Here is a 13,732-nt window from a genome sequence, read left to right as displayed (position 1 = left end):
ACTGACCAGTATATAGTAGTAAAGTACAGTAGTCCATTGCTGTATCTTGCAGCTCCGTGTCAGACTCAGTTCTATTCTCCTGATCAGTGCTCAATATCTGTGCTGCATTGTGGTGACCAGTATATAGCAGTACAGTGCTGCATTGTGGTGACCACCAGTATAAAGTAGTACAGTACAGCAGTCCATTGCTGTATCTTGTAGCTCTGTGTCAGACTCAGTTCTATTCTCCTGATCAGTGCTCAATATCTGTGCTGCATTGTGGTGACCAGTATATAGTAGTACAGTGCTTCATTGTGGTGACCACCAGTATATAGTAGTACAGTACAGTAGTCCATTGCTGTATCTTGCAGCTCCGTTTCAGACTCAGTTCTATTCTCCTGATCAGTGCTCAATATCTGTGCTGCATTGTGGTGACCAGTATATAGTAGTACAGTGCTGCATGTGATGACCACCAGTATATAGTAGTACAGTACAGTAGTCCATTGCTGTATCTTGTAGCTCTGTGTCAGACTCAGTTCTATTCTCCTGATCAGTGCTCAATATCTGCGCTGCATTGTGGTGCCCAGTATATAGTAGTACAGTGCTGCATGTGATGACCACCAGTATATAGTAGTACAGTACAGTAGTCCATTGCTGTATCTTTCAGCTCAGTGTCAGACTCAATTCTATTCTCCTGATCAGTGCTCAATATCTGTGCTGCATTGTGGTGACCAGTATATAGTAGTACAGTGCTGCATTGTGGTGACCACCAGTAAATAGTAGTACAGTACAGTAGTCCATTGCTGTATCTTGCAGCTCCGTGTCACTTCTAGTATCCTGAACAGTGCTTAATATCTGTGCTCAGTGTCAGTGCTGCATTGTGGTGACTAAAAGTCCATTGTCTTGTGCTGCATCTTGCTGCTGTAGAGTGCTGTGGTAGTGTCCTGTCACTGTGCATAGGTCATCCTCATTCCAGTCACAGTGGTATCTGGTATCTATCTAGTCGTATCTAATTCCAGACATTACTGCCGTCTAATTCCAGATATATTACTGGCATATAATTCCGCACATTAAAAAATGGAGAACAAAAATGTGGAGGGTAAAATAGGGAAAGATCAAGATCCACTTCCACCTAGTGCTGAAGCTGCTGCCACTAGTCAGGGCAGAGACGATGAAATGCCATCAACATCGTCTGCCAAGGCCGATGTCCAATGTCATAGTAGAGAGCATGTAAAATCCAAAAAAACAAAAGTTCAGTAATATGACCCAAAAATCTAAACTAAAAGTGTCTGAGGAGAAGCGGAAACTTGCCAATATGCCATTTATGACACTTTGCATAGAAACAGAAATTTGTAGCGAATAGGTGTTATAGTGATACATCATGAGTTTTTGTGCTAATTTAAAGTAGTGATGTGCACTGGAAATTTTTCGGGTTTTGTGTTTTGGTTTTGGATTCAGTTCCACGGCCGTGTTTTGGATTCGGACGCGTTTTGGCAAAACCTCCCTGAAAATTTTTTGTCGGATTCGGGTGTGTTTTGGATTCGGGTGTTTTTTTTACAAAAACCCCTCAAAAACAGCTTAAATGATAGAATTTGGGGGTCATTTTGATCCCATAGTATTATTAACCTCAATAACCATAATTTCCACTCATTTCCAGTCTATTCTGAAGACCTCATACCTCACAATATTAATTTTAGTCCTAAAATTTGCACCGAGGTCGCTGGATGGCTAAGCTAAGCGACCCAAGTGGCCGACACAAACACCTGACCCATCTAGGAGTGGCACTGTAGTGTCAGGCAGGATGGCAGATTTAAAAAATAGTCCCCAAACAGCACACGATGCAAAGAAAAAAAGAGGTGCAATGAGGTAGCTGTGTGACTAAGCTAAGCGACCCAAGTGGCCGACACAAACACCTGGCCCATCTAGGAGTGGCACTGCAGTGTCAGACAGGATGGCAGATTTAAAAAATAGTCCCCAAACAGCACATGATGCAAAGAAAAAAAGAGGTGCAATGAGGTAGCTGTGTGACTAAGCTAAGCGACCCAAGTGGCCGACACAAACACCTGGCCCATCTAGGAGTGGCACTGCAGTGTCAGACAGGATGGCAGATTTAAATAATAGTCCCCAAACAGCACATGATGCAAAGAAAAAAAGAGTTGCAATGAGGTAGCTGTGTGACTAAGCTAAGCGACCCAAGTGGCCGACACAAACACCTGGCCCATCTAGGAGTGGCACTGCAGTTTTCTAGCAAGAGGATGAGTGCTTCCATCCTCATGTGAACCTGAACCACTAGCCATGAACATAGGCCAGGGCCTCAGCCGTTCCTTGCCACTCCGTGTCGTAAATGGCATATTGGCAAGTTTACGCTTCTCATCAGACGCTTTTAATTTTGATTTTTGGGTCATTTTACTGAACTTTTGTAGTAAACTTGACGACACAGAGGTAGAGCAATGGACTACTGTACCTTACTGCTATATATATACTGGTGGTCACAGCAACAATATGCACTGTCCGCTCCTACTATATACTGCGCACAACTAAAATGCAGTATAGGTATGGATGCATAGTATACTTGAAGACACAGTGGTAGAGCAGTGGACTACTGTGCCGTACTGCTATATATATACTGGTGGTCATAGCAACATTCTGCACTGTCCCCTCCTACTATATACTGCGCACAACTAAAATGCAGCACAGGTATGGATGCATAGTATACTTGACGACACAGAGGTAGGTAGAGCAGTGGTCTACTGTACCGTACTGCTATATATATATACTGGTGGTCACAGCAACATTCTGCACTGTCCCCTCCTACTATATACTGCGCACAACTAAAATGCAGCACAGGTATGGATGCATAGTATACTTGACGACACAGAGGTAGGTAGAGCAGTGGTCTACTGTACCGTACTGCTATATATATATACTGGTGGTCACAGCAACATTCTGCACTGTCCCCTCCTACTATATACTGCGCACAACTAAAATGCAGCACAGGTATGGATGCATAGTATACTTGATGACACAGAGGTAGAGCAGTGGACTACTGTACCATACTGCTATATATACTGTTGGTCACAGCAACATTCTACACTGTCCCCTCCTACTATATACTGCGCACAACTAAAATGCAGCACAGGTATGGATGCATAGTATACTTGACGACACAGAGGTAGAGCAGTGGACTACTGTACCGTACTGCTTTATATATACTGGTGGTCACAGCAACATTCTGCACTGTCCTCCTACTATATATACTGCGCACAACTAAAATGCACCACAGGTATGGATGGATAGTATACTTGACGACACAGAGGTAGGTAGAGCAGTGGCCTACTGTACCGTACTGCTATATATTATATACTGGTGGTCAGCAAAATTCTGCACTGTCCTCCTACTATATACTACAATGCAGCACAGATATGGAGCGTTTTTCAGGCAGAGAATGTAGATATTTTCAACACACTGAGCACAGATATTTGCAAGCACACTGAGCACAGATATTTGCAGCACACTGAGCACAGATATTTGCAGCACACTGAACACAGAAACTGAGAGAACGCTGCACGTCCTCTCCCTATCATCTCCAATGCACGAGTGAAAATGGTGGCGACGCGCGGCTCCTTATATAGAATACGAATCTCACGAGATTCCGACAGCGGGATAATGACGTTCGGGCGCGCTCGGTTTAACCGAGCAAGGCGGGAGGATCCGAGTCTGCCTCAGAACCGTGTAAAATGGGTGAAGTTCGGGGGGGTTCGGATTTTGAGGAACCGAACCCGCTCATCACTAGTTTAAAGACAAAAGAATTTCTTCATTTTATAACCCATTTTTATATCTTTTTTATAGCTTCCTTTTTACGTTTGATAGTTACTTATATGAAAGAGAACTCTGGCACACCTGGTTTTAAAATATTTTATATATTTATTGCACTTTTACACAGACACAGTGAAATGTAGGTTTATGATGTGAGCACTTTGTTTGGAGCACATTTTTTACTGTTGTTATATATCTACACATTATTTTGCACTCATGTATAGGTTATTGTGTTGTCTGTGGCAGGCACACATATTGCTGTTCCCCTTCCCCGGGACGGACATTGGAGATGGAGTTCCGATGCGGTTGCTACGTGTACTTAGTTACCGACCGTTTAGGCAGTGAGATGACGCTTTCCCGGAAGTCCCTCCTTTTGCCGGCCGGGTGGGAACAGCGGACAGATGTGCGAGGACAGGTACATCTTATAAAGGTATGACACTTTTAATAATCTTTATGCTTTGTCCTGACGAAAAGGTCTGCGGACCTTGAAACATTGACGGATACCCTATTATGAATCACTAAACTTTGTTGCATTCAAGCAGCTATCTATCTATCTATCTATCTATCTATCTATCTATCTATCTACTGAGAGAAAAGACTTTGAGAGTGAGCCCAGCTTGGAGATAGGAATCTCAGGGAAAGAAGATTAAGACTGTGGAGTAAAGAGAGAATCACCAACATAGGGGTTTATTTACTAATAGGCTCTTAACTGACATACCACAGTCTGTGTTTGAAAAATGGCAGTTAGGAGCTGAATGGCTGGTATTTTATCTCCATCCACTTTATCTCCATCCGAGGCTTAGCAAACAGACCCCAGTGTCTTGGAAGTCGGAAACAAATAGCCTTAGACAAGGACTCATAGATAGTCCGGGGGAAACGAAAGAGCAAGTTTGGAGATGTAAAGAGTTAGAAGGATAAAAAATAACCTAGGATTGGAAGGGGGTATAAGGTTAGGTACAGAGTTGAAGACAGGGGAGGGGAAGTGAGCTGGGAAGAAAAAGAGAAGAAAGAACAAGAAGAGAGAGTATAAAAGGGGAAGAAAAAAAGGACAAACAACAATAGGAGTAGAAGGTGAGGTGGCATAAGGGCAAAGATAAGTGATTAAGCGAGGCCATTGCTGTTGGGTTGCGTAGAAAATCAGTGGATGGAAGATATGAAGTAGCTAGGTTCCAAACCTAGAGGTACTGTATTGATAAAAACAGAATTGTGAGAGGAAGTGTCTTTCATACAGTTCAGTGAAAGATTACGGAGCAAACCCACCAAGAATGTGATGAAAGTGGGTAATGCCTGCTGCTGGTCAGGTAGAGGCCATATGGGATGAATTGGGGGGGGGGGGGGGGGGGTGAAGAGGGATGATGCCAAAGACTAGTTTGGGGCAAGGATAAGTGGACTGAACTTAGAGGAGAGAGAATCCCAGACGGATAAAATGAGAGCAACTGAAGGGACTGAGATGGCTGAGATAGGGGTTATGTTTGCGGAGGAGCAAAGGGAGATTGGGAACAGAGGCAACCTTGCCAAATTCATATTCCAAGTAAACCCAACATTTGGAACCTTTACGAGAGTGCCTAACTATCATTTGGCAGAGTCTAGAGTCTTGTTTTGTACTTAGATAGTGGGGCAAGGATCACAAAAACGGGGACTCAGATGAACATATTCAGCAGGTCACCACATAGCAATTTAAAGCCATATGCAGTCAGTATTACAGGCAGTAGCATACAGGCACTCTCAGCATGGCAGACTCTTGATAGGCTCCAGTGGTCCCTAGTCTAACCCGCACAACCCGGCCTATCACTTGGGTAGCTACAGGGCCTTTTCTAGCCAATTTGGCTCCCAGTGCGAGATTTAAAAATGCACCCCAATGACATAAAAAAAATGTGATCCCCCCCCCCCCCCCTTAGATTAAAAAAACAAAAACCTTGCGCGCTCCCTGGCAAAGGTGTGTGGCATCATTTGATTGGGTGTGGCCTCATTTTAATGGGCGTTGCCTCGTCTGAAAAGATTACCTCACACCCCAGTTTTTGACCCTGCACCAACAGATCACGCCCACCATAGGAAAAAATAATTCTACCATATTAAGCTCCATACAGTAATGCCCCCTGCACAATATTATGCCACACACCGCAATGCCCTTGATACATTAAATCCCCACATTACGGCAGGCAGAGTCCCCATTTTCCACATCACGGCAGGCAAGAGTCCCCATTTTCCACATCACGGCAGGCAAGAGTCCCCATTTTACACATCACGGCAGGCAAGAGTCCCCATTTTATACATCAAGGCATGCAAGAGTCCCCATTTTACACATCACGGCAGGCAAGAGTCCCCATTTTACACATTACGGCAGGCAAGTGTCCCCATTTTATACATCATGGCAGGCAAGAGTCCCCATTTTACACATCACGGCAGGCAAGAGTCCCCATTTTATACATCATGGCAGGCAAGTGTTCCCATTTTATACATCACGGCAGGCAAGAGTCCCCATTTTACACATCACGGCAGGCAAGAGTACCCATTTTATACATCACGGCAAGCAAGAGTCCCCATTTATACATCACGGCAGGCAAGAGTCCCCATTTTACACATCATGGCAGGTAACAGTCCCCATTTTATACATTACGGCAGGCAAGAGTCCCCATTTTATACATTATGGCAGGCAAAAGTCCCCTTTTTACACATTACGGCAGGCAGGAGTCCCCTTTTTACACATTACGGCAGGCAAGTGTCCCCTTTTTACACATTACGGCAGACAAGTGTCCCCTTTTTACACATTACGGCAGGCAAGTGTCCCCTTTTTATATATTGCGGCAGGTGTCCCCATTTTACAGAGAGAGAGAGAGAGAAAGAAAGAAAGAAAGAAAGAAAGAAAGCTTACAGAGGCGATTCACGATCTTCGACACGCCTCACCAGTCGCTCCTCACGCCGGCCGCATCTCCCTCTTCATAGTTTGGCTCCCCCTCCACCTTAGTACTCCGCTCGGGGGGCGGAGTTTCATGGAATGACGCGGTTATGTCGTGACGTCACGATGTTACCGCGTCATTCCGCGAAACTCCGCCCCCCAAGCTGGGTACTCGTGGAGAGGGAGGAGTGGGAAGCCAGAGTACCACGGCGGGCGCCCAGTGCGATTGCACGGCTCGCCCACCCCAAGAAACGGCCCTGGGTAGCTATTCCACCATCAAGAGCAAGGTGACTCTGCCCTGGAAACCCTTATATCAGGAAATCCCTGGTGCTGCTGATTATACCCCTGGGATTCTGCTACTGCTTCCAAAACCTGGTCTGGATCCTCCACATTACTTTCACCTGGAAAAATGCTGTCTCTGCCACACTCCTCCCCCCTTATCTTCAAACACCCTGGTGAAACTACACTATTTTCGGGTGAGCTCTCTGCCTTGCCCACCCCTACCAGTGTCATCCGCTAAGGTACACAGCCTTCCACTACCTTCCAGAGGTCACCCAACTCGCCTTCTTCCTCCTCTACCTTCACCATAGGGTTGCTTGGAGGAACATGACCTACAAACCTCCTGGAAAGGACATCGGCATTGAGGTGCTGTTTCCCCGGGTCACACAAACATTCACCTCTTTGTTTGTATGCATCCCCTGTAAGGGTGCATGGTCTTTGACCAACATAAATTCTAGTCCCAATAAATAAACCTTAATGACTCAACTGACCATTTAATGGCCAAACACACCTGCTCTACAATTAAGTACCTGCGCTCCCTGGGCAATAATTTACGGCTAAGGTAGAGGATGGGCTACTACTCTCCATCTACCTCTTGGGATAGGACTGCTCCTAATCATGTCCCAGAGGCATACGTTTGTAACACAAATTGCTTTTTAAAGTCAGGAGCTTGCAAGACAGGCTCAGTACACAAAGCTCATCTTAAATCCTGCAAAGCAGTTTCCACTGGTCCAGACCATGTTATCTTGTCTGGGAATTGTTTTTAAGACATTCGGTTAGTGGAGCCGCTCTAACGGCATAATCTTGAATGAACCTGCGATAATATCTGACCAACCGAGAAATGTCATAAGTTATGATTTACATTTAGGACCAGACCAGGTGAGGACAGTTTCTACCTTATTAGGCTGAACTTTAACCTGCCCACTGCCCACAATGTACCCCAAATACTTGGCCTCAATCATACCAATGGCACATTTCTCGGGGTTGGCGGTAAACCCGTTTGCTCATAGAGACTGTAAAACGGCTTCTACCTTTGGTAGGTGTGACTCCCAGTCAGAGCTGAAAATAACAATGTCATCTAAATATGCAGTCGCATATTCCCTGTGGGGCGGCAGCAACTTATTCATAGCTCTCTGGAAGGTTGCTGGGGCACCATGTAAACCAAATGGGAGCATTTTATATTGGAATAAGCCTTCTGGGGTAGAGAAGGCTGTTTTTGCCTTAGCAGCTTCTGTTAACGGAATCTGCCAATAACCTTTTGTCAAATCAAGTGTAGTGAGATATTGACTATTGGCTAAATTTTCTACCAACTCATCAACCCGGGGCATAGGGTAAGAATCAAACAGGGACACTTAATTTAATTTACGGAAGTCACCGCAGTACCGTAAGGCACCTGAAGGCTTTGGTACTAGGACAATTGGATTATTCCACTCACTGGTGGATTCCTCTATAACCCCCAGGCGTAACATCTCTTTCACCTCCTGCTTTACCGCTGCCCGCTTCGCTTCGGGTATGCAATATGGCCTCTGTTTAATGGCCACCCCGGGTGGAGTCACAACAGCATGTTGGATGATCTGTATCTTTCCCGGAATGGTAGAAAACACATCTTGGTAGCGTTTCGCCAAGTTCACCACTTCCCATTTCTGTTCAGGAGTACGCGTGATTTCAGTGGGTACCTGGCATTCTGAAATCTTTTTAGCTACCAAAGTGGGCCGATGGTAGACTTGTACCTCCCTCCTTCTACCCTCCTGTCGGACCCTGTAATTGATCGGTCCCACTGCCTCGATGATCTCATAAGTGCCCCACCATTGTGCATGCATCTTGCTTTCTGTGGTGGGCACCAGCACTAACACTTTGTATCCCGGATTAAAGGACCGGTTGACTGAGGTGACGACATACCTCTGTTTCTGACGTTGTTGGGCCCTTTCCATGTGTTCGTTCAGTAGTGGCGCAATCTGCCTTTGACGGCCGTATAACTGGGCCACAAACTGAATGCCATTAGGGTCCTGGCATGGTTGTTCTTCTCACCCTTCTTTTAAGAGATCTAGAATTCCTCTGGGCTGTCTCCCATAGAGGAGCTCAAAGGGACTAAACCCTGTAGAGGATTGGGGTACCTCTCTTACCGCAAACATCAAGTAAGGTACAGTAGGAGCAGATCCCAATCTCGTTTTTCTTGTGACACTGCCCTCTTTATCATTTGCTTAAGGGTTTTATTAAATCTTTCTACCAGGTCATCTGTCTGCGGGTGGTACACCAAGGTGGCAATCCTGTTTACATTTAGCAACCGACATAACTCTTTCATGAGTCTAGACACGAAAGGTGTACCTTGGTCTGTTAAGAACTCTTTTGGTATTCCTAAATGGGTATACATGGTTAGTAGTTCTCTGGCAATAGTGCCAGATTTCATATTGCGCAGGGGTATAGCCTCTGGGTACCTGGTGGCATAATCAACTACCACCAATATGTATTGGTGCCCTCGAGCAGATTTTTCCACTGGCCCTATCAGATCCATTACTTACAAGGGGAGAAAAAGAAAGCTCTTGTGTGGGCGCACTCTTATGAAAAAAAGAAAATGATCATTCAATTACGAAAGAGAACATTAAAACGTATATTTATTGATTACCATTAAAAATGAAAAATAATCCCTCTATGATCCAGAGAAAAATGTAAGCATAGGACAGATGTGAGAAAGTGTGTGAGAAAAAAATGTGTGTATAAAATTGTTCTGGTCTGTTTAATCACCGAGAGAAATTAGAAAGGCTGCAGACACAAGATAGTCTAGCACCCGTTTCTCCTGACCAGTACAGATAATCTGTATTAATGAGACCAACCTAAGAGGTCAGTTTGTATCTTGGAGGACCGCTTGGATTAAATTAATACCAAGCAGTTAGCTGCTCACCCGTCAATCCATTGTTTTAGAAAGATTAGGAATATCTAAATTTAAATAACCTGAACATGAATTGGAGTGGATAGAATGTTGGAAATAGCTTTTAGTGGTGATACTGCTGTTGGTGTCCACCCTTCAAATAGAAGGGGAATAGTACCTACTCTACAAAACCAGGTATTCCCAGGGAGTCTCCCCTCAAGGTACTGACCTGGCCTGACGCTGTTTCGCTTCCAAGATCGGACGAGATCGGGCATAGGCAGCGTGGTATGATAGTAGAGAGGTTATCTACCAATGAGAGTGCACCTATATAAGAATGATAGCAGAAAGAGATGATAGAAAAGATGGGGTCATTCAGTATGTGGATCTGCTGTTCACGTTAGGCAGGGTGAAAACAGTCGACACTTCGGTGGCGCTTGTAAGCCCTGGATCGTGAATGAGAGTCCACGGAAGGATAGTGAGCAGTATGAAGGAGAAAGGAAGGATTGGGAGCTGAGTCCAATCAGCTAACAAGTGGTGTCTCAGAGAGGAGACCAAAGCCGCAGAATATGAGGTTCAGGTAAGTTGATGAATCAAAGCACAAATCACGTATCTATTACTGATGTGCAAAGGACATTCCTAAGTACACTATCTGAGAAATCATTACCATAGGTAAAAGATGACATCAGCCCATTGAGTGTACCGCATTTTTTAAAATAATCATAATAGTGAGCAGAGTGCAGCCAAATAGACCTGATCTGTAATCCGTGGGATTTATAGGCTGTAATAAGCACAGGAGATCCCAATTGTGTAATTCACATACACATTCCTATTATGCAGAGGACATACAGTATCAAGAAGATATAATCATTGCTTTGGATAAACTATGGGACATCAGCCTATGAAGTATCATAATCCATTGAAGGAAAAATAGACGAATGAAATGCAGCAATTAAGTCTATTCTACAATCTGTAGGAAAAAGCTGAGCTAGGCATCCGAACGAACCCACTGTAAGCTATGCAGTATTATGGTGTGCCTAAAGCAATGGATACATACAGCAGCGGTATTTCTAACACAAAAGACATAAATATGTGAAAAGGATGATACTCAGGGTGTCAGGTTTGAGAGATGGGTGGCAGTAAATAAAGCTCCAAAGGAAGGTCTCCTGGTTAAATCCGTGGAAAACGCGTTTAGCCCGTTAGGGCTTGTTCACTTCCATACCAATCCACTCAAAAGGTACGGAAATGATAGCTAGTGGTACCAGTGGAGCTCTAAACTCTGGCCGAGGGGCTGTCCTCTGGCAGACTGGGCATTCCTGACAATACCTCTTAATGGAAGCATAGATGCCGGTCCAAAAGAACCTTAACTGGATGTGTTGGAGTGTTTTCTCCTCCCCTAGATGGCCACCCCACAAATGCGTATGGGCAGCTTCTAACACCAACCGCTCCAGTTTTCGGGGAACCAAGAGCTGATCTATCTTTTTCCCTTGTAAAGTAGCGACACGATGTAGTAAATAATTTTCCAAAACAAAATATGGTACACTCTCTGATGGTAAAGCATCAACTACCCTGCTGTTAACTACTTTAACAGTCTCAAAAGCGTGTACCAAATTGCTGTCATCGCGTTGATCTCTCCCAAAGTCCTGCAGTGATATCTTCTCACCAACTGGGTTCCTATGGGCCTCAGATTTGGTTTGGGACCGGCAGCCTCTCTCCCGGATGCTAAACTTTGGTAGTCTCTGGTCTCTGGCTTCTGAGTTGTTTCGGTGGTTGATGGTTTGTTGGTAGCATGCCAGGTAACCAGCTCCTGCAGCAATGGAAAGTCCCGGCCCAGGATAAGTGGATATGGGGGCACTGGAGGTCACCACCGCTACCTCCTTTAATGACTGACCTTGAAATGTCAGGAGTAAGTATACACGTGGGCACTCCTCCACATCGCCATGGATGCACAACACCCTGACAGGAGACTGGACCTTATCAGCTCCCAGAGGAACCACATTGACTGCGACAATGGTGAGCTCATTGCCGGTATCCACCAGGGCCCAAATCTTCCAGTTTTCCACCTGTACCTGCACCCAGAACAGTGAGGACTCTGCTTGGGTTATGATAAAGCTAAATATTTATCTTATAACATTCACTATATATTGGTAAGAGACTCAGTACGCAATGGGCGTACGGGGTACCGTTAGGGTACGCACTTAGCGTAGCAGACGCTAGGCCGTGGTCGAGACGCACGAGCGACACGTTCGCTCACGGCTTACGCTGGGTATCGAGCACGCTATAGGCGGTCCGAGTACCGTAATGCTACGCTACTAGCGTAGCGGACGCTGTGCCCTACAAGAGGAACACAAGCGGCGCAGACGCTCACAGGATGACACACAGTAAACCTTGTATGCAACACAATGAAAGGCTGAGCCTATACTGTAAACCTTGGTTTTGTAATGTGAACACAATGCAATGCTAATTAACCTCTACTATATAAAAGCCTCTTGAGCGATTGAGACGCTCTGAATACTCTCAGCAATGTAATAAACACACAATACCTTGCTAAGGTTCCAAAACCTTTACTAACGAGATTTAGTTATGTAAAAAAAGGAAGATACATTTAACATTTTATACACTACAGGCTAACATATCTAAACATAATAACTACACATATACAATATACAACAGCATAACAATAACAGAGAGAGAGAGAGAGAGAGAGAGTATGGCAAATACAAACAGAGAACAAGTTGGTTACAGAGAAACACTTACACACTGGGGAATGATCGCAGCGCAGTTCTGGTACCAGCTCTCAAGTTAGTCAGTGATGAAAACATTTTGTGGAGAGTAGACTGAGCTGGCCCAAGCTGGCTGCCTTATATACACTGCATACAGTACACTACAAAGGGGCCTACAATCTCATTGTTCATTGGACGCAGGAATCTGTCCTTACATTATAACAAAAGGTCATAGGTTGATTCAAACAGGTGGGCTGTGACTATTTCATACCGCTCAGGTGGGAGGGAATCTCAGGATTCCCGCCGCATGGATAATGAATTGCAAATATAGCAAATGTCCATAAACTTCTTATAGACATAACTATTCGCAGGAGCGATTGATTTCTCTCAAACCAATACCGGAATGTTTCTAATAATATACTCTACCGTTGCATACTAAACACCACTGCTTAAAACCTGTCTGACCCTTCGTATCATGTAAAGAGGGATTTCTCTGTCCATAAACCAGTTACACTAAACAAACTTACTGATATTATTAAGGAGACCATAACCTACAAAATGCACTATTTGGATTAACTATGTGACAATTGAGTCGCCCGCCAGACGCACACAAACTCTACCGTAAATGCACATACCAGGCGCTTGAGCGCATGTCCGTGGAGGCGCCGTCACGCAACTGCGAATATGCGCACGCACGGGAGAGAATGTGCACGTGCAGCGGGCAAGCGCATGAGGTTAGTACAAGGCATGAGAATAACGATATTTTTCGACTTTGACAGTCCACCCTTTGGCAGTCACCAATAACTGCCACTTCCTAAACAAAACAGAAAAATATATGTCATCATGTAAACACCTTTTTATGATTGGGTAAGGGGAGGAGAGGAGAAGGTAGGAAAAGTATGACCTAGTGAGATAGTAAAAGCATGTGTGTATGAGATCCATGTTTGAGGGGTCATGTATCATCGTGCCGTACGTGTTTTAAATCAAGCTTCGAGGTATTGCGAAGTATACATTTGAATCCTTCTTATCCCGTATCAAGGGTCTGTGGATGGGCTGTCAAACTCTACCGAGCTCTTTTCGGCTTTTGGTTGCAACAAATGGGGAGCACATTTAGTTGATGATACATGAAGGGGGGAACATGTGAATGCGGATATATGTGTCTATATTCCCTGTCGA

General features: G+C 44.7%; 1 pseudogene; it reads right to left on the bottom strand.

Annotated features, from left to right (window-relative positions):
• Positions 1-10,016: 10,016 nt before the first annotated feature.
• Positions 10,017-10,135, bottom strand: LOC135051779 (5S ribosomal RNA; annotated as a pseudogene).
• Positions 10,136-13,732: the final 3,597 nt, after the last annotated feature.

Source organism: Pseudophryne corroboree, chromosome 2 (assembly GCF_028390025.1).
Source record: "Pseudophryne corroboree isolate aPseCor3 chromosome 2, aPseCor3.hap2, whole genome shotgun sequence".
Classification (NCBI taxonomy): domain Eukaryota; kingdom Metazoa; phylum Chordata; class Amphibia; order Anura; family Myobatrachidae; genus Pseudophryne; species Pseudophryne corroboree.
Note: the sequence above shows the minus strand (reverse complement) of the source record. Positions and strands in the feature narration are given on the sequence as shown.